The sequence below is a fragment of the Eubalaena glacialis genome, chromosome 16 (genome assembly GCF_028564815.1).
Source record: "Eubalaena glacialis isolate mEubGla1 chromosome 16, mEubGla1.1.hap2.+ XY, whole genome shotgun sequence".
Classification (NCBI taxonomy): domain Eukaryota; kingdom Metazoa; phylum Chordata; class Mammalia; order Artiodactyla; family Balaenidae; genus Eubalaena; species Eubalaena glacialis.
In genome coordinates, this window is record NC_083731.1 from 49682887 (window position 1) to 49704857 (window position 21971).

Below are 21971 nucleotides of genomic sequence, written 5' to 3' on the forward strand. Positions count from 1 at the left end.
CGCAGCATACACGCAGGACCAGAGCTTACTGTCTCTACGCAGTGTTCTGGTACCGAAACGGTTGCTTAAGCAAAGTCCCTAGGAGTCTTGGAGAGCTTACTACCGTGAAACTAAAGCAGAACAGCGATGAAGGCCTCATGGAGCTGCTGCACGCCTCCCGTTTTGCCAGGATAATCAGGGCCTTACTTCGAGGCTAGTGCTCACATTGACTTTCACGTTTGGTATAGAGCAGAGCAGGGTTAACTTCCAACTAGGAACTGGAAGCACAAGGTTTCTTTCGAGAAAACTCATTTTCTTCTATGAACCATGCCGGCTGTAAGTAAAAGCACGGTAACAACAGTGCTTTTCAGGGAGCTTCGGGGCCGCATCAACGGAGCTTTCATAATGGGAAAACTAGCCTTGTGCCATCAGTCTCTACTTTCTAGGTTGACACGCAGCATACACGCAGGAGCAGAGCTTCCTGGTTCTACGCAGTGTTCTGGTACTGAAACGGGTGCTGAAGCAAGGCCCCTAGGAGTGTTGAAAAGCTTACTACCTTGAAACTAAAGCAGAACAACGATGAAGGCCTCATGGAGCTGCTGCACGCCTCTCGTTTTGCAAGGATAATCAGGGCCTTACTTCGAAGCTTGGGCTCACGTTGACTTTCACTTTAGGTATAGCGCAGAGCAGGGTGAGCTTCCAACAAGGAACTGGAAACCCAAGGTTTCTTAGGAGAAAACTCATTTTCTTCTCAGAACCATGCCGGCAGTGAGGAAAACCCCGGCAACAACAATGCTTTTCAGGTAGCTTCGGGGCCGCATGAACGGAGCTTTCATAATGGGAAAAGAAGCCTTATGCCATCAGTCTCCAATTTCTAGGTTGACACGCAGCATACACGCAGGACCAGAGCTTACTGTCTCTACGCAGTGTTCTGGTACCGAAACGGTTGCCTAAGCAAAGTCCCTAGGAACGTTGGAAAGCTTACTACCGTGAAACTAAAGCAGAGCAGCGATGAAGGCCTCAGGGAGCTGCTGCACGCCTCACGTTTTGCCAGCATAATCAGGGCCTTACTTCGAGGCTAGTGCTCACATTGACTTTCACGTTTGGTATAGAGCAGAGCAGGGTGAGCTTCCAACTAGGAACTGGAAGCACAAGGTTTCTTTCGAGAAAACTCATTTTCTTCTATGTGCCATGCCGGCTGTAAGTAAAAGCACGGTAACAACAGTGTTTTGCAGGAAGCTTCGAGGCAGCATGAATGGAGCTTTCAAAACGGAAAAACAAGCCTTGTGCCATCAGTCTCTAATTTCTAGGTTGACACGCAGCATACACGCAGGAGCAGAGCTTCCTGGTTCTACGCAGTGTTCTGGTACTGAAACGGGTGCTGAAGCAAGTCCGCTAGGAGTGTTGAAAAGCTTACTACCTTGAAACTAAAGCAGAACAACGATGAAGGCCTCATGGAGCTGCTGCACGCCTCTCGTTTTGCAAGGATAATCAGGGCCTTACTTCGCAGCTTGGGCTCACGTTGACTTTCACTTTAGGTGTAGCGCAGAGCAGGGTGAGCTTCCAACAAGGAACTGGAAACCCAAGGTTTCTTAGGAGAAAACTCATTTTCTTCTCAGAACCATGCCGGCAGTGAGGAAAACCCCGGCAACAACAATGCTTTTCAGGTAGCTCGAGGCCGCATGAACGGAGCTTTCATAATGGGAAAAGAAGCTTTATGCCATCAGTCTCCAATTTCTAGGTTGACACGCAGCATACACGCAGGACCAGAGCTTACTGTCTCTACGCAGTGTTCTGGTACCGAAACGGTTGCCTAAGCAAAGTCCCTAGGAACGTTGGAAAGCTTACTACCGTGAAACTAAAGCAGAACAGCGATGAAGGCCTCATGGAGCTGCTGCACGCCTCCCGTTTTGCCAGCATAATCAGGGCCTTACTTCGAGGCTAGTGCTCACATTGACTTTCACGTTTGGTATAGAGCAGAGCAGGGTGAGCTTCCAACTAGGAACTGGAAGCACAAGGTTTCTTTCGAGAAAACTCATTTTCTTCTATGAACCATGCCGGCTGTAAGTAAAAGCACGGTAACAACAGTGCTTTTCAGGGAGCTTCGGGGCCGCATCAACGGAGCTTTCATAATGGGAAAACTAGCCTTGTGCCATCAGTCTCTACTTTCTAGGTTGACACGCAGCATACACGCAGGAGCAGAGCTTCCTGGTTCTACGCAGTGTTCTGGTACTGAAACGGGTGCTGAAGCAAGGCCCCTAGGAGTGTTGAAAAGCTTACTACCTTGAAACTAAAGCAGAACAACGATGAAGGCCTCATGGAGCTGCTGCACGCCTCTCGTTTTGCAAGGATAATCAGGGCCTTACTTCGAAGCTTGGGCTCACGTTGACTTTCACTTTAGGTATAGCGCAGAGCAGGGTGAGCTTCCAACAAGGAACTGGAAACCCAAGGTTTCTTAGGAGAAAACTCATTTTCTTCTCAGAACCATGCCGGCAGTGAGGAAAACCCCGGCAACAACAATGCTTTTCAGGTAGCTTCGAGGCCGCATGAACGGAGCTTTCATAATGGGAAAAGAAGCCTTATGCCATCAGTCTCCAATTTCTAGGTTGACACGCAGCATACACGCAGGACCAGAGCTTACTGTCTCTACGCAGTGTTCTGGTACCGAAACGGTTGCCTAAGCAAAGTCCCTAGAAACGTTGGAAAGCTTACTACCGTGAAACTAAAGCAGAACAGCGATGAAGGCCTCAGGGAGCTGCTGCACGCCTCCCGTTTTGCCAGCATAATCAGGGCCTTACTTCGAGGCTAGTGCTCACATTGACTTTCACGTTTGGTATAGAGCAGAGCAGGGTGAGCTTCCAACTAGGAACTGGAAGCACAAGGTTTCTTTCGAGAAAACTCATTTTCTTCTATGTGCCATGCCGGCTGTAAGTAAAAGCACGGTAACAACAGTGCTTTGCAGGAAGCTTCGAGGCAGCATGAATGGAGCTTTCAAAATGGGAAAACAAGCCTTGTGCCATCAGTCTCTAATTTCTAGGTTGACACGCAGCATACACGCAGGAGCAGAGCTTACTGTCTCTACGCAGTGTTCTGGTACCGAAACGGTTGCCTAAGCAAAGTCCCTAGGAGTCTTGGAAAGCTTACTACCGTGAAACTAAAGCAGAACAGCGATGAAGGCCTCATGGAGCTGCTGCACGCCTCCTGTTTTGCCAGCATAATCAGGGCCTTACTTCGAGGCTAGTGCTCACATTGACTTTCACGTTTGGTATAGAGCAGAGCAGGGTGAGCTTCCAACTAGGAACTGGAAGCACAAGTTTTCTTTCGAGAAAACTCATTTTCTTCTATGAACCATGCCGGCTGTAAGTAAAAGCACGGTAACAACAGTGCTTTTCAGGGAGCTTCGGGGCCGCATCAACGGAGCTTTCATAATGGGAAAACAAGCCTTCTGCCATCAGTCTCTAATTTCTAGTTGACACACAGCATACACGCAGGAGCAGAGCTTCCTGGTTCTACGCAGTGTTCTGGTACTGAAACGGGTGCTTCGGGGCCGCATCAACGGAGCTTTCATAATGGGAAAACTAGCCTTCTGCCATCAGTCTCTAATTTCTAGTTGACACACAGCATACACGCAGGAGCAGAGCTTCCTGGTTCTACGCAGTGTTCTGGTACTGAAACGGGTGCTGAAGCAAGTCCTCTAGGAGTGTTGAAAAGCTTACTACCGTGAAACTAAAGCAGAACAACGATGAAGGCCTCATGGAGCTGCTGCACGCCTCTCGTTTTGCAAGGATAATCAGGGCCTTATTTCGAAGCTTGGGCTCACGTTGACTTTCACTTTAGGTATAGCGCAGAGCAGGGTGAGCTTCCAACAAGGAACTGGAAACCCAAGGTTTCTTAGGAGAAAACTCATTTTCTTCTCAGAACCATGCCGGCAGTGAGGAAAACCCCGGCAACAACAATGCTTTTCAGGTAGCTTCGGGGCCGCATGAACGGAGCTTTCATAATGGGAAAAGAAGCCTTATGCCATCAGTCTCCAATTTCTAGGTTGACACGCAGCATACACGCAGGACCAGAGCTTACTGTCTCTACGCAGTGTTCTGGTACTGAAACGGTTGCTTAAGCAAAGTCCATAGGAGTCTTGGAAAGCTTACTACCGTGAAACTAAAGCAGAACAGCGATGAAGGCCTCATGGAGCTGCTGCACGCCTCCCGTTTTGCCAGCATAATCAGGGCCTTACTTCGAGGCTAGTGCTCACATTGACTTTCACGTTTGGTATAGAGCAGAGCAGGGTGAGCTTCCAACTAGGAACTGGAAGCACAAGGTTTCTTTCGAGAAAACTCATTTTCTTCTATGTGCCATGCCGGCTGTAAGTAAAAGCACGGTAACAACAGTGCTTTGCAGGAAGCTTCGGGGCCGCATCAACGGAGCTTTCATAATGGGAAAACTAGCCTTGTGCCATCAGTCTCTACTTTCTAGGTTGACACGCAGCATACACGCAGGAGCAGAGCTTCCTGGTTCTACGCAGTGTTCTGGTACTGAAACGGGTGCTGAAGCAAGGCCCCTAGGAGTGTTGAAAAGCTTACTACCTTGAAACTAAAGCAGAACAACGATGAAGGCCTCATGGAGCTGCTGCACGCCTCTCGTTTTGCAAGGATAATCAGGGCCTTACTTCGAAGCTTGGGCTCACGTTGACTTTCACTTTAGGTATAGCGCAGAGCAGGGTGAGCTTCCAACAAGGAACTGGAAACCCAAGGTTTCTTAGGAGAAAACTCATTTTCTTCTCAGAACCATGCCGGCAGTGAGGAAAACCCCGGCAACAACAATGCTTTTCAGGTAGCTTCGAGGCCGCATGAACGGAGCTTTCATAATGGGAAAAGAAGCCTTATGCCATCAGTCTCCAATTTCTAGGTTGACACGCAGCATACACGCAGGACCAGAGCTTACTGTCTCTACGCAGTGTTCTGGTACCGAAACCGTTGCTTAAGCAAAGTCCATAGGAGTCTTGGAAAGCTTACTACCGTGAAACTAAAGCAGAACAGCGATGAAGGCCTCATGGAGCTGCTGCACGCCTCCCGTTTTGCCAGCATAATCAGGGCCTTATTTCGAGGCTAGTGCTCACATTGACTTTCACGTTTGGTATAGAGCAGAGCAGGGTGAGCTTCCAACTAGGAACTGGAAGCACAAGGTTTCTTTCGAGAAAACTCATTTTCTTCTATGTGCCATGCCGGCTGTAAGTAAAAGCACGGTAACAACAGTGTTTTGCAGGAAGCTTCGAGGCAGCATGAATGGAGCTTTCAAAACGGAAAAACAATTCTTGTGCCATCAGTCTCTAATTTCTAGGTTGACACGCAGCATACACGCAGGAGCAGAGCTTCCTGGTTCTACGCAGTGTTCTGGTACTGAAACGGGTGCTGAAGCAAGTCCGCTAGGAGTGTTGAAAAGCTTACTACCTTGAAACTAAAGCAGAACAACGATGAAGGCCTCATGGAGCTGCTGCACGCCTCTCGTTTTGCAAGGATAATCAGGGCCTTACTTCGAAGCTTGGGCTCACGTTGACTTTCACCTTAGGTATAGCGCAGAGCAAGGTGAGCTTCCAACAAGGAACTGGAAACCCAAGGTTTCTTAGGAGAAAACTCATTTTCTTCTCAGAACCATGCCGGCAGTGAGGAAAACCCCGGCAACAACAATGCTTTTCAGGTAGCTTCGAGGCCGCATGAACGGAGCTTTCATAATGGGAAAAGAAGCCTTATGCCATCAGTCTCCAATTTCTAGGTTGACACGCAGCATACACGCAGGACCAGAGCTTACTGTCTCTACGCAGTGTTCTGGTACCGAAACGGTTGCTTAAGCAAAGTCCCTAGGAGTCTTGGAGAGCTTACTACCGTGAAACTAAAGCAGAACAGCGATGAAGGCCTCATGGAGCTGCTGCACGCCTCCCGTTTTGCCAGGATAATCAGGGCCTTACTTCGAGGCTAGTGCTCACATTGACTTTCACGTTTGGTATAGAGCAGAGCAGGGTTAACTTCCAACTAGGAACTGGAAGCACAAGGTTTCTTTCGAGAAAACTCATTTTCTTCTATGAACCATGCCGGCTGTAAGTAAAAGCACGGTAACAACAGTGCTTTTCAGGGAGCTTCGGGGCCGCATCAACGGAGCTTTCATAATGGGAAAACTAGCCTTGTGCCATCAGTCTCTACTTTCTAGGTTGACACGCAGCATACACGCAGGAGCAGAGCTTCCTGGTTCTACGCAGTGTTCTGGTACTGAAACGGGTGCTGAAGCAAGGCCCCTAGGAGTGTTGAAAAGCTTACTACCTTGAAACTAAAGCAGAACAACGATGAAGGCCTCATGGAGCTGCTGCACGCCTCTCGTTTTGCAAGGATAAACAGGGCCTTACTTCGAAGCTTGGGCTCACGTTGACTTTCACTTTAGGTATAGCGCAGAGCAGGGTGAGCTTCCAACAAGGAACTGGAAACCCAAGGTTTCTTAGGAGAAAACTCATTTTCTTCTCAGAACCATGCCGGCAGTGAGGAAAACCCCGGCAACAACAATGCTTTTCAGGTAGCTTCGGGGCCGCATGAACGGAGCTTTCATAATGGGATTAGAAGCCTTATGCCATCAGTCTCCAATTTCTAGGTTGACACGCAGCATACACGCAGGACCAGAGCTTACTGTCTCTACGCAGTGTTCTGGTACCGAAACGGTTGCCTAAGCAAAGTCCCTAGGAACGTTGGAAAGCTTACTACCGTGAAACTAAAGCAGAACAGCGATGAAGGCCTCAGGGAGCTGCTGCACGCCTCACGTTTTGCCAGCATAATCAGGGCCTTACTTCGAGGCTAGTGCTCACATTGACTTTCACGTTTGGTATAGAGCAGAGCAGGGTGAGCTTCCAACTAGGAACTGGAAGCACAAGGTTTCTTTCGAGAAAACTCATTTTCTTCTATGTGCCATGCCGGCTGTAAGTAAAAGCACGGTAACAACAGTGTTTTGCAGGAAGCTTCGAGGCAGCATGAATGGAGCTTTCAAAACGGAAAAACAAGCCTTGTGCCATCAGTCTCTAATTTCTAGGTTGACACGCAGCATACACGCAGGAGCAGAGCTTCCTGGTTCTACGCAGTGTTCTGGTACTGAAACGGGTGCTGAAGCAAGTCCGCTAGGAGTGTTGAAAAGCTTACTACCTTGAAACTAAAGCAGAACAACGATGAAGGCCTCATGGAGCTGCTGCACGCCTCTCGTTTTGCAAGGATAATCAGGGCCTTACTTCGCAGCTTGGGCTCACGTTGACTTTCACTTTAGGTGTAGCGCAGAGCAGGGTGAGCTTCCAACAAGGAACTGGAAACCCAAGGTTTCTTAGGAGAAAACTCATTTTCTTCTCAGAACCATGCCGGCAGTGAGGAAAACCCCGGCAACAACAATGCTTTTCAGGTAGCTCGAGGCCGCATGAACGGAGCTTTCATAATGGGAAAAGAAGCTTTATGCCATCAGTCTCCAATTTCTAGGTTGACACGCAGCATACACGCAGGACCAGAGCTTACTGTCTCTACGCAGTGTTCTGGTACCGAAACGGTTGCCTAAGCAAAGTCCCTAGGAACGTTGGAAAGCTTACTACCGTGAAACTAAAGCAGAACAGCGATGAAGGCCTCATGGAGCTGCTGCACGCCTCCCGTTTTGCCAGCATAATCAGGGCCTTACTTCGAGGCTAGTGCTCACATTGACTTTCACGTTTGGTATAGAGCAGAGCAGGGTTAACTTCCAACTAGGAACTGGAAGCACAAGGTTTCTTTCGAGAAAACTCATTTTCTTCTATGAACCATGCCGGCTGTAAGTAAATGCACGGTAACAACAGTGCTTTTCAGGGAGCTTCGGGGCCGCATCAACGGAGCTTTCATTATGGGAAAACTAGCCTTGTGCCATCAGTCTCTAATTTCTAGGTTGACACGCAGCATACACGCAGGAGCAGAGCTTCCTGGTTCTACGCAGTGTTCTGGTACTGAAACGGGTGCTGAAGCAAGGCCCCTAGGAGTGTTGAAAAGCTTACTACCTTGAAACTAAAGCAGAACAACGATGAAGGCCTCATGGAGCTGCTGCACGCCTCTCGTTTTACAAGGGTAATCAGGGCCTTACTTCGAAGCTTGGGCTCACGTTGACTTTCACTTTAGGTATAGCGCAGAGCAGGGTGAGCTTCCAACAAGGAACTGGAAACCCAAGGTTTTTAGGAGAAAACTCATTTTCTTCTCAGAACCATGCCGGCAGTGAGGAAAACCCCGGCAACAACAATGCTTTTCAGGTAGCTTCGAGGCCGCATGAACGGAGCTTTCATAATGGGAAAAGAAGCCTTATGCCATCAGTCTCCAATTTCTAGGTTGACACGCAGCATACACGCAGGACCAGAGCTTACTGTCTCTACGCAGTGTTCTGGTACCGAAACGGTTGCTTAAGCAAAGTCCCTAGGAGTCTTGGAAAGCTTACTACCGTGAAACTAAAGCAGAACAGCGATGAAGGCCTCATGGAGCTGCTGCACGCCTCCCGTTTTGCCAGCATAATCAGGGCCTTACTTCGAGGCTAGTGCTCACATTGACTTTCACGTTTGGTATAGAGCAGAGCAGGGTGAGCTTCCAACTAGGAACTGGAAGCACAAGGTTTCTTTCGAGAAAACTCATTTTCTTCTATGAACCATGCCGGCTGTAAGTAAAAGCACGGTAACAACAGTGCTTTTCAGGTAGCTTCGGGGCCGCATCAACGGATCTTTCATTATGGGAAAACTAGCCTTGTGCCATCAGTCTCTAATTTCTAGGTTGACACGCAGCATACACGCAGGAGCAGAGCTTCCTGGTTCTACGCAGTGTTCTGGTACTGAAACGGGTGCTGAAGCAAGTCCGCTAGGAGTGTTGAAAAGCTTACTACCTTGAAACTAAAGCAGAACAACGATGAAGGCCTCATGGAGCTGCTGCACGCCTCTCGTTTTGCAAGGATAATCAGGGCCTTACTTCGAAGCTTGGGCTCACGTTGACTTTCACTTTAGGTATAGCGCAGAGCAGGGTGAGCTTCCAACAAGGAACTGGAAACCCAAGGTTTCTTAGGAGAAAACTCATTTTCTTCTCAGAACCATGCCGGCAGTGAGGAAAACCCCGGCAACAACAATGCTTTTCAGGTAGCTTCGAGGCCGCATGAACGGAGCTTTCATAATGGGAAAAGAAGCCTTATGCCATCAGTCTCCAATTTCTAGGTTGACACGCAGCATACACGCAGGACCAGAGCTTACTGTCTCTACGCAGTGTTCTGATACCGAAACGGTTGCTTCAGCAAAGTCCCTAGGACCGTTGGAAAGCTTACTACCGTGAAACTAAAGCAGAACAGCGATGAAGGCCTCATGGAGCTGCTGTTCGCCTCCCGTTTTGCCAGCATAATCAGGGCCTTACTTCGAGGCTAGTGCTCACATTGACTTTCACGTTTGGTATAGAGCAGAGCAGGGTGAGCTTCCAACTAGGAACTGGAAGCACAAGGTTTCTTTCGAGAAAACTCATTTTCTTCTATGAACCATGCCGGCTGTAAGTAAAAGCACGGTAACAACAGTGCTTTTCAGGGAGCGTCGGGGCCGCATCAACGGATCTTTCATTATGGGAAAACAAGCCTTGTGCCATCAGTCTCTACTTTCTAGGTTGACACGCAGCATACACGCAGGAGCAGAGCTTCCTGGTTCTACGCAGTGTTCTGGTACTGAAACGGGTGCTGAAGCAAGTCCGCTAGGAGTGTTGAAAAGCTTACTACCTTGAAACTAAAGCAGAACAACGATGAAGGCCTCATGGAGCTGCTGCACGCCTCTCGTTTTGCAAGGATAATCAGGGCCTTACTTCGAAGCTTGGGCTCACGTTGACTTTCACTTTAGGTATAGCGCAGAGCAGGGTGAGCTTCCAACAAGGAACTGGAAACCCAAGGTTTCTTAGGAGAAAACTCATTTTCTTCTCAGAACCATGCCGGCAGTGAGGAAATCCCCGGCAACAACAATGCTTTTCAGGTAGCTTCGAGGCCGCATGAACGGAGCTTTCATAATGGGAAAAGAAGCCTTATGCCATCAGTCTCCAATTTCTAGGTTGACACGCAGCATACACGCAGGACCAGAGCTTACTGTCTCTACGCAGTGTTCTGGTACCGAAACGGTTGCTTAAGCAAAGTCCATAGGAGTCTTGGAAAGCTTACTACCGTGAAACTAAAGCAGAACAGCGATGAAGGCCTCAGGGAGCTGCTGCACGCCTCCCGTTTTGCCAGCATAATCAGGGCCTTACTTCGAGGCTAGTGCTCACATTGACTTTCACGTTTGGTATAGAGCAGAGCAGGGTTAACTTCCAACTAGGAACTGGAAGCACAAGGTTTCTTTCGAGAAAACTCATTTTCTTCTATGTGCCATGCCGGCTGTAAGTAAAAGCACGGTAACAACAGTGCTTTTCAGGAAGCTTCGAGGCAGCATGAATGGAGCTTTCAAAACGGAAAAACAAGCCTTGTGCCATCAGTCTCTACTTTCTAGGTTGACACGCAGCATACACGCAGGAGCAGAGCTTCCTGGTTCTACGCAGTGTTCTGGTACTGAAACGGGTGCTGAAGCAAGTCCGCTAGGAGTGTTGAAAAGCTTACTACCTTGAAACTAAAGCAGAACAACGATGAAGGCCTCATGGAGCTGCTGCACGCCTCTCGTTTTGCAAGGATAATCAGGGCCTTACTTTGAAGCTTGGGCTCACGTTGACTTTGATTTTAGGTATAGCGCAGAGCAGGGTGAGCTTCCAACATGGAACTGGAAACCCAAGGTTTCTTAGGAGAAAGCTCATTTTCTTCTCAGAACCATGCCGGCAGTGAGGAAAACCCCGGCAACAACAATGCTTTTCAGGTAGCTTCGAGGCCGCATGAACGGAGCTTTCATAATGGGAAAAGAAGCCTTATGCCATCAGTCTCTAATTTCTAGGTTGACACGCAGCATACACGCAGGACCAGAGCTTACTGTCTCTACGCAGTGTTCTGGTACCGAAACGGTTGCTTAAGCAAAGTCCCTAGGAACGTTGGAAAGCTTACTACCGTGAAACTAAAGCAGAACAGCGATGAAGGCCTCATGGAGCTGCTGCTCGCCTCCCGTTTTGCCAGCATAATCAGGGCCTTACTTCGAGGCTAGTGCTCACATTGACTTTCACGTTTGGTATAGAGCAGAGCAGGGTGAGCTTCCAACTAGGAACTGGAAGCACAAGGTTTCTTTCGAGAAAACTCATTTTCTTCTATGAACCATGCCGGCTGTAAGTAAAAGCACGGTAACAACAGTGCTTTTCAGGGAGCTTCGGGGCCGCATCAACGGAGCTTTCATTATGGGAAAACTAGCCATGTGCCATCAGTCTCTAATTTCTAGGTTGACACGCAGCATACACGCAGGAGCAGAGCTTCCTGGTTCTACGCAGTGTTCTGGTACTGAAACGGGTGCTGAAGCAAGGCCCCTAGGAGTGTTGAAAAGCTTACTACCTTGAAACTAAAGCAGAACAACGATGAAGGCCTCATGGAGCTGCTGCACGCCTCTCGTTTTACAAGGGTAATCAGGGCCTTACTTCGAAGCTTGGGCTCACGTTGACTTTCACTTTAGGTATAGCGCAGAGCAGGGTGAGCTTCCAACAAGGAACTGGAAACCCAAGGTTTTTAGGAGAAAACTCATTTTCTTCTCAGAACCATGCCGGCAGTGAGGAAAACCCCGGCAACAACAATGCTTTTCAGGTAGCTTCGAGGCCGCATGAACGGAGCTTTCATAATGGGAAAAGAAGCCTTATGCCATCAGTCTCCAATTTCTAGGTTGACACGCAGCATACACGCAGGACCAGAGCTTACTGTCTCTACGCAGTGTTCTGGTACCGAAACGGTTGCCTAAGCAAAGTCCCTAGGAGTCTTGGAAAGCTTACTACCGTGAAACTAAAGCAGAACAGCGATGAAGGCCTCATGGAGCTGCTGCACGCCTCCCGTTTTGCCAGCATAATCAGGGCCTTACTTCGAGGCTAGTGCTCACATTGACTTTCACGTTTGGTATAGAGCAGAGCAGGGTGAGCTTCCAACTAGGAACTGGAAGCACAAGGTTTCTTTCGAGAAAACTCATTTTCTTCTATGAACCATGCCGGCTGTAAGTAAAAGCACGGTAACAACAGTGCTTTTCAGGGAGCGTCGGGGCCGCATCAACGGATCTTTCATTATGGGAAAACAAGCCTTGTGCCATCAGTCTCTACTTTCTAGGTTGACACGCAGCATACACGCAGGAGCAGAGCTTCCTGGTTCTACGCAGTGTTCTGGTACTGAAACGGGTGCTGAAGCAAGTCCGCTAGGAGTGTTGAAAAGCTTACTACCTTGAAACTAAAGCAGAACAACGATGAAGGCCTCATGGAGCTGCTGCACGCCTCTCGTTTTGCAAGGATAATCAGGGCCTTACTTCGAAGCTTGGGCTCACGTTGACTTTCACTTTAGGTATAGCGCAGAGCAGGGTGAGCTTCCAACAAGGAACTGGAAACCCAAGGTTTCTTAGGAGAAAACTCATTTTCTTCTCAGAACCATGCCGGCAGTGAGGAAAACCCCGGCAACAACAATGCTTTTCAGGTAGCTTCGAGGCCGCATGAACGGAGCTTTCATAATGGGTAAAGAAGCCTTATGCCATCAGTCTCCAATTTCTAGGTTCACACGCAGCATACACGCAGGACCAGAGCTTACTGTCTCTACGCAGTGTTCTGGTACCGAAACGGTTGCTTAAGCAAAGTCCCTAGGAGTCTTGGAAAGCTTACTACCGTGAAACTAAAGCAGAACAGCGATGAAGGCCTCATGGAGCTGCTGCACGCCTCCCGTTTTGCCAGCATAATCAGGGCCTTACTTCGAGGCTAGTGCTCACATTGACTTTCACGTTTGGTATAGAGCAGAGCAGGGTGAGCTTCCAACTAGGAACTGGAAGCACAAGGTTTCTTTCGAGAAAACTCATTTTCTTCTATGTGCCATGCCGGCTGTAAGTAAAAGCACGGTAACAACAGTGTTTTGCAGGAAGCTTCGAGGCAGCATGAATGGAGCTTTCAAAACGGAAAAACAAGCCTTGTGCCATCAGTCTCTACTTTCTAGGTTGACACGCAGCATACACGCAGGAGCAGAGCTTCCTGGTTCTACGCAGTGTTCTGGTACTGAAACGGGTGCTGAAGCAAGTCCGCTAGGAGTGTTGAAAAGCTTACTACCTTGAAACTAAAGCAGAACAACGATGAAGGCCTCATGGAGCTGCTGCACGCCTCTCGTTTTGCAAGGATAATCAGGGCCTTACTTCGAAGCTTGGGCTCACGTTGACTTTGATTTTAGGTATAGCGCAGAGCAGGGTGAGCTTCCAACATGGAACTGGAAACCCAAGGTTTTTAGGAGAAAACTCATTTTCTTCTCAGAACCATGCCGGCAGTGAGGAAAACCCCGGCAACAACAATGCTTTTCAGGTAGCTTCGAGGCCGCATGAAAAGAGCTTTCATAATGGGAAAAGAAGCCTTATGCCATCAGTCTCCAATTTCTAGGTTGACACGCAGCATACACGCAGGACCAGAGCTTACTGTCTCTACGCAGTGTTCTGATACCGAAACGGTTGCTTCAGCAAAGTCCCTAGGACCGTTGGAAAGCTTACTACCGTGAAACTAAAGCAAAACAGCGATGAAGGCCTCATGGAGCTGCTGCACGCCTCCAGTTTTGCCAGCATAATCAGGGCCTTACTTCGAGGCTAGTGCTCACATTGACTTTCACGTTTGGTATAGAGCAGAGCAGGGTGAGCTTCCAACTAGGAACTGGAAGCACAAGGTTTCTTTCGAGAAAACTCATTTTCTTCTATGAACCATGCCGGCTGTAAGTAAAAGCACGGTAACAACAGTGCTTTTCAGGGAGCTTCGGGGCCGCATCAACGGATCTTTCATTATGGGAAAACTAGCCTTGTGCCATCAGTCTCTACTTTCTAGGTTGACACGCAGCATACACGCAGGAGCAGAGCTTCCTGGTTCTACGCAGTGTTCTGGTACTGAAACGGGTCCTGAAGCAAGGCCCCTAGGAGTGTTGAAAAGCTTACTACCTTGAAACTAAAGCAGAACAACGATGAAGGCCTCATGGAGCTGCTGCACGCCTCTCGTTTTGCAAGGATAATCAGGGCCTTACTTCGAAGCTTGGGCTCACGTTGACTTTCACTTTAGGTATAGCGCAGAGCAGGGTGAGCTTCCAACAAGGAACTGGAAACCCAAGGTTTCTTAGGAGAAAACTCATTTTCTTCTCAGAACCATGCCGGCAGTGAGGAAAACCCCGGCAACAACAATGCTTTTCAGGTAGCTTCGAGGCCGCATGAACGGAGCTTTCATAATGGGAAAAGAAGCCTTATGCCATCAGTCTCCAATTTCTAGGTTGACACGCAGCATACACGCAGGACCAGAGCTTACTGTCTCTACGCAGTGTTCTGGTACCGAAACGGTTGCCTAAGCAAAGTCCCTAGGAGTCTTGGAAAGCTTACTACCGTGAAACTAAAGCAGAACAGCGATGAAGGCCTCATGGAGCTGCTGCACGCCTCCTGTTTTGCCAGCATAATCAGGGCCTTACTTCGAGGCTAGTGCTCACATTGACTTTCACGTTTGGTATAGAGCAGAGCAGGGTGAGCTTCCAACTAGGAACTGGAAGCACAAGGTTTCTTTCGAGAAAACTCATTTTCTTCTATGAACCATGCCGGCTGTAAGTACAAGCACGGTAACAACAGTGCTTTTCAGGGAGCTTCGGGGCCGCATCAACGGAGCTTTCATAATGGGAAAACTAGCCTTCTGCCATCAGTCTCTAATTTCTAGTTGACACGCAGCATACACGCAGGAGCAGAGCTTCCTGGTTCTACGCAGTGTTCTGGTACTGAAACGGGTGCTGAAGCAAGGCCCCTAGGAGTGTTGAAAAGCTTACTACCTTGAAACTAAAGCAGAACAACGATGAAGGCCTCATGGAGCTGCTGCACGCCTCTCGTTTTGCAAGGATAATCAGGGCCTTACTTCGAAGCTTGGGCTCACGTTGACTTTCACTTTAGGTATAGCGCAGAGCGGGGTGAGCTTCCAACAAGGAACTGGAAACCCAAGGTTTCTTAGGAGAAAACTCATTTTCTTCTCAGAACCATGCCGGCAGTGAGGAAAACCCCGGCAACAACAATGCTTTTCAGGTAGCTTCGAGGCCGCATGAAAGGAGCTTTCATAATGGGAAAAGAAGCCTTATGCCATCAGTCTCCAATTTCTAGGTTGACACGCAGCATACACGCAGGACCAGAGCTTACTGTCTCTACGCAGTGTTCTGGTACCGAAACGGTTGCCTAAGCAAAGTCCCTAGGAGTCTTGGAAAGCTTACTACCGTGAAACTAAAGCAGAACAGCGATGAAGGCCTCATGGAGCTGCTGCACGCCTCCCGTTTTTCCAGCATAATCAGGGCCTTACTTCGAGGCTAGTGCTCACATTGACTTTCACGTTTGGTATAGAGCAGAGCAGGGTGAGCTTCCAACTAGGAACTGGAAGCACAAGGTTTCTTTCGAGAAAACTCATTTTCTTCTATGTGCCATGCCGGCTGTAAGTAAAAGCACGGTAACAACAGTGTTTTGCAGGAAGCTTCGAGGCAGCATGAATGGAGCTTTCAAAACGGAAAAACAAGCCTTGTGCCATCAGTCTCTACTTTCTAGGTTGACACGCAGCATACACGCAGGAGCAGAGCTTCCTGGTTCTACGCAGTGTTCTGGTACTGAAACGGGTGCTGAAGCAAGTCCGCTAGGAGTGTTGAAAAGCTTACTACCTTGAAACTAAAGCAGAACAACGATGAAGGCCTCATGGAGCTGCTGCACGCCTCTCGTTTTGCAAGGATAATCAGGGCCTTACTTCGAAGCTTGGGCTCACGTTGACTTTGATTTTAGGTATAGCGCAGAGCAGGGTGAGCTTCCAACATGGAACTGGAAACCCAAGGTTTTTAGGAGAAAACTCATTTTCTTCTCAGAACCATGCCGGCAGTGAGGAAAACCCCGGCAACAACAATGCTTTTCAGGTAGCTTCGAGGCCGCATGAAAGGAGCTTTCATAATGGGAAAAGAAGCCTTATGCCATCAGTCTCCAATTTCTAGGTTGACACGCAGCATACACGCAGGACCAGAGCTTACTGTCTCTACGCAGTGTTCTGATACCGAAACGGTTGCTTCAGCAAAGTCCCTAGGACCGTTGGAAAGCTTACTACCGTGAACTAAAGCAGAACAGCGATGAAGGCCTCATGGAGCTGCTGCACGCCTCCAGTTTTGCCAGCATAATCAGGGCCTTACTTCGAGGCTAGTGCTCACATTGACTTTCACGTTTGGTATAGAGCAGAGCAGGGTGAGCTTCCAACTAGGAACTGGAAGCACAAGGTTTCTTTCGAGAAAACTCATTTTCTTCTATGAACCATGCCGGCTGTAAGTAAAAGCACGGTAACAACAGTGCTTTTCAGGGAGCTTCGGGGCCGCATCAACGGATCTTTCATTATGGGAAAACTAGCCTTGTGCCATCAGTCTCTACTTTCTAGGTTGACACGCAGCATACACGCAGGAGCAGAGCTTCCTGGTTCTACGCAGTGTTCTGGTACTGAAACGGGTCCTGAAGCAAGGCCCCTAGGAGTGTTGAAAAGCTTACTACCTTGAAACTAAAGCAGAACAACGATGAAGGCCTCATGGAGCTGCTGCACGCCTCTCGTTTTGCAAGGATAATCAGGGCCTTACTTCGAAGCTTGGGCTCACGTTGACTTTCACTTTAGGTATAGCGCAGAGCAGGGTGAGCTTCCAACAAGGAACTGGAAACCCAAGGTTTCTTAGGAGAAAACTCATTTTCTTCTCAGAACCATGCCGGCAGTGAGGAAAACCCCGGCAACAACAATGCTTTTCAGGTAGCTTCGAGGCCGCATGAACGGAGCTTTCATAATGGGAAAAGAAGCCTTATGCCATCAGTCTCCAATTTCTAGGTTGACACGCAGCATACACGCAGGACCAGAGCTTACTGTCTCTACGCAGTGTTCTGATACCGAAACGGTTGCTTCAGCAAAGTCCCTAGGACCGTTGGAAAGCTTACTACCGTGAAACTAAAGCAGAACAGCGATGAAGGCCTCATGGAGCTGCTGCTCGCCTCCCGTTTTGCCAGCATAATCAGGGCCTTACTTCGAGGCTAGTGCTCACATTGACTTTCACGTTTGGTATAGAGCAGAGCAGGGTGAGCTTCCAACTAGGAACTGGAAGCACAAGGTTTCTTTCGAGAAAACTCATTTTCTTCTATGAACCATGCCGGCTGTAAGTAAAAGCACGGTAACAACAGTGCTTTTCAGGGAGCGTCGGGGCCGCATCAACGGATCTTTCATTATGGGAAAACAAGCCTTGTGCCATCAGTCTCTACTTTCTAGGTTGACACGCAGCATACACGCAGGAGCAGAGCTTCCTGGTTCTACGCAGTGTTCTGGTACTGAAACGGGTGCTGAAGCAAGGCCCCTAGGAGTGTTGAAAAGCTTACTACCTTGAAACTAAAGCAGAACAACGATGAAGGCCTCATGGAGCTGCTGCACGCCTCTCGTTTTGCAAGGATAATCAGGGCCTTACTTCGAAGCTTGGGCTCACGTTGACTTTCACTTTAGGTATAGCGCAGAGCAGGGTGAGCTTCCAACAAGGAACTGGAAACCCAAGGTTTCTTAGGAGAAAACTCATTTTCTTCTCAGAACCATGCCGGCAGTGAGGAAAACCCCGGCAACAACAATGCTTTTCAGGTAGCTTCGAGGCCGCATGAACGGAGCTTTCATAATGGGAAAAGAAGCCTTATGCCATCAGTCTCCAATTTCTAGGTTGACACGCAGCATACACGCAGGACCAGAGCTTACTGTCTCTACGCAGTGTTCTGGTACCGAAACGGTTGCCTAAGCAAAGTCCCTAGGAGTCTTGGAAAGCTTACTACCGTGAAACTAAAGCAGAACAGCGATGAAGGCCTCATGGAGCTGCTGCACGCCTCCTGTTTTGCCAGCATAATCAGGGCCTTACTTCGAGGCTAGTGCTCACATTGACTTTCACGTTTGGTATAGAGCAGAGCAGGGTGAGCTTCCAACTAGGAACTGGAAGCACAAGGTTTCTTTCGAGAAAACTCATTTTCTTCTATGAACCATGCCGGCTGTAAGTACAAGCACGGTAACAACAGTGCTTTTCAGGGAGCTTCGGGGCCGCATCAACGGAGCTTTCATAATGGGAAAACTAGCCTTCTGCCATCAGTCTCTAATTTCTAGTTGACACGCAGCATACACGCAGGAGCAGAGCTTCCTGGTTCTACGCAGTGTTCTGGTACTGAAACGGGTGCTGAAGCAAGGCCCCTAGGAGTGTTGAAAAGCTTACTACCTTGAAACTAAAGCAGAACAACGATGAAGGCCTCATGGAGCTGCTGCACGCCTCTCGTTTTGCAAGGATAATCAGGGCCTTACTTCGAAGCTTGGGCTCACGTTGACTTTCACTTTAGGTATAGCGCAGAGCGGGGTGAGCTTCCAACAAGGAACTGGAAACCCAAGGTTTCTTAGGAGAAAACTCATTTTCTTCTCAGAACCATGCCGGCAGTGAGGAAAACCCCGGCAACAACAATGCTTTTCAGGTAGCTTCGAGGCCGCATGAAAGGAGCTTTCATAATGGGAAAAGAAGCCTTATGCCATCAGTCTCCAATTTCTAGGTTGACACGCAGCATACACGCAGGACCAGAGCTTACTGTCTCTACGCAGTGTTCTGGTACCGAAACGGTTGCCTAAGCAAAGTCCCTAGGAGTCTTGGAAAGCTTACTACCGTGAAACTAAAGCAGAACAGCGATGAAGGCCTCATGGAGCTGCTGCACGCCTCCCGTTTTGCCAGCATAATCAGGGCCTTACTTCGAGGCTAGTGCTCACATTGACTTTCACGTTTGGTATAGAGCAGAGCAGGGTGAGCTTCCAACTAGGAACTGGAAGCACAAGGTTTCTTTCGAGAAAACTCATTTTCTTCTATGTGCCATGCCGGCTGTAAGTAAAAGCACGGTAACAACAGTGTTTTGCAGGAAGCTTCGAGGCAGCATGAATGGAGCTTTCAAAACGGAAAAACAAGCCTTGTGCCATCAGTCTCTACTTTCTAGGTTGACACGCAGCATACACGCAGGAGCAGAGCTTCCTGGTTCTACGCAGTGTTCTGGTACTGAAACGGGTGCTGAAGCAAGTCCGCTAGGAGTGTTGAAAAGCTTACTACCTTGAAACTAAAGCAGAACAACGATGAAGGCCTCATGGAGCTGCTGCACGCCTCTCGTTTTGCAAGGATAATCAGGGCCTTACTTCGAAGCTTGGGCTCACGTTGACTTTGATTTTAGGTATAGCGCAGAGCAGGGTGAGCTTCCAACATGGAACTGGAAACCCAAGGTTTTTAGGAGAAAACTCATTTTCTTCTCAGAACCATGCCGGCAGTGAGGAAAACCCCAGCAACAACAATGCTTTTCAGGTAGCTTCGAGGCCGCATGAAAGGAGCTTTCATAATGGGAAAAGAAGCCTTATGCCATCAGTCTTTAATTTCTAGGTTGACACGCAGCATACACGCAGGACCAGAGCTTACTGTCTCTACGCAGTGTTCTGGTACCGAAACGGTTGCTTAAGCAAAGTCCCTAGGAACGTTGGAAAGCTTACTACCGTGAAACTAAAGCAGAACAGCGATGAAGGCCTCATGGAGCTGCTGCACGCCTCCCGTTTTGCCAGCATAATCAGGGCCTTACTTCGAGGCTAGTGCTCACATTGACTTTCACGTTTGGTATAGAGCAGAGCAGGGTGAGCTTCCAACTAGGAACTGGAAGCACAAGGTTTCTTTCGAGAAAACTCATTTTCTTCTATGAACCATGCCGGCTGTAAGTAAAAGCACGGTAACAACAGTGCTTTTCAGGGAGCTTCGGGGCCGCATCAACGGAGCTTTCATTATGGGAAAACTAGCCTTGTGCCATCAGTCTCTAATTTCTAGGTTGACACGCAGCATACACGCAGGAGCAGAGCTTCCTGGTTCTACGCAGTGTTCTGGTACTGAAACGGGTGCTGAAGCAAGGCCCCTAGGAGTGTTGAAAAGCTTACTACCTTGAAACTAAAGCAGAACAACGATGAAGGCCTCATGGAGCTGCTGCACGCCTCTCGTTTTACAAGGGTAATCAGGGCCTTACTTCGAAGCTTGGGCTAACGTTGACTTTCACTTTAGGTATAGCGCAGAGCAGGGTGAGCTTCCAACAAGGAACTGGAAACCCAAGGTTTCTTAGGAGAAAACTCATTTTCTTCTCAGAACCATGCCGGCAGTGAGGAAAACCCCGGCAACAACAATGCTTTTCAGGTAGCTTCGAGGCCGCATGAACGGAGCTTTCATAATGGGAAAAGAAGCCTTATGCCATCAGTCTCCAATTTCTAGGTTGACACGCAGCATACACGCAGGACCAGAGCTTACTGTCTCTACGCAGTGTTCTGGTACCGAAACGGTTGCTTAAGCAAAGTCCCTAGGAGTCTTGGAAAGCTTACTACCGTGAAACTAAAGCAGAACAGCAATGAAGGCCTCATGGAGCTGCTGCACGCCTCCCGTTTTGCCATGATAATCAGGGCCTTACTTCGAGGCTAGTGCTCACATTGACTTTCACGTTTGGTATAGAGCAGAGCAGGGTGAGCTTCCAACTAGGAACTGGAAGCACAAGGTTTCTTTCGAGAAAACTCATTTTCTTCTATGAACCATGCCGGCTGTAAGTAAAAGCACGGTAACAACAGTGCTTTTCAGGTAGCTTCGGGGCCGCATCAACGGATCTTTCATTATGGGAAAACTAGCCTTGTGCCATCAGTCTCTACTTTCTAGGTTGACACGCAGCATACACCCAGGAGCAGAGCTTCCTGGTTCTACGCAGTGTTCTGGTACTGAAACAGGTCCTGAAGCAAGGCCCCTAGGAGTGTTGAAAAGCTTACTACCTTGAAACTAAAGCAGAACAACGATGAAGGCCTCATGGAGCTGCTGCACGCCTCTCGTTTTGCAAGGATAATCAGGGCCTTACTTCGAAGCTTGGGCTCACGTTGACTTTCACTTTAGGTATAGCGCAGAGCAGGGTGAGCTTCCAACAAGGAACTGGAAACCCAAGGTTTCTTAGGAGAAAACTCATTTTCTTCTCAGAACCATGCCGGCAGTGAGGAAAACCCCGGCAACAACAATGCTTTTCAGGTAGCTTCGAGGCCGCATGAACGGAGCTTTCATAATGGGAAAAGAAGCCTTATGCCATCAGTCTCCAATTTCTAGGTTGACACGCAGCATACACGCAGGACCAGAGCTTACTGTCTCTACGCAGTGTTCTGATACCGAAACGGTTGCTTCAGCAAAGTCCCTAGGACCGTTGGAAAGCTTACTACCGTGAAACTAAAGCAGAACAGCGATGAAGGCCTCATGGAGCTGCTGCTCGACTCCCGTTTTGCCAGCATAATCAGGGCCTTACTTCGAGGCTAGTGCTCACATTGACTTTCACGTTTGGTATAGAGCAGAGCAGGGTGAGCTTCCAACTAGGAACTGGAAGCACAAGGTTTCTTTCGAGAAAACTCATTTTCTTCTATGAACCATGCCGGCTGTAAGTAAAAGCACGGTAACAACAGTGCTTTTCAGGTAGCTTCGGGGCCGCATCAACGGATCTTTCATTATTGGAAAACAAGCCTTGTGCCATCAGTCTCTACTTTCTAGGTTGACACGCAGCATATACGCAGGAGCAGAGCTTCCTGGTTCTACGCAGTGTTCTGGTACTGAAACGGGTGCTGAAGCAAGTCCGCTAGGAGTGTTGAAAAGCTTACTACCTTGAAACTAAAGCAGAACAACGATGAAGGCCTCATGGAGCTGCTGCACGCCTCTCGTTTTGCAAGGATAATCAGGGCCTTACTTCGAAGCTTGGGCTCACGTTGACTTTCACTTTAGGTATAGCGCAGAGCAGGGTG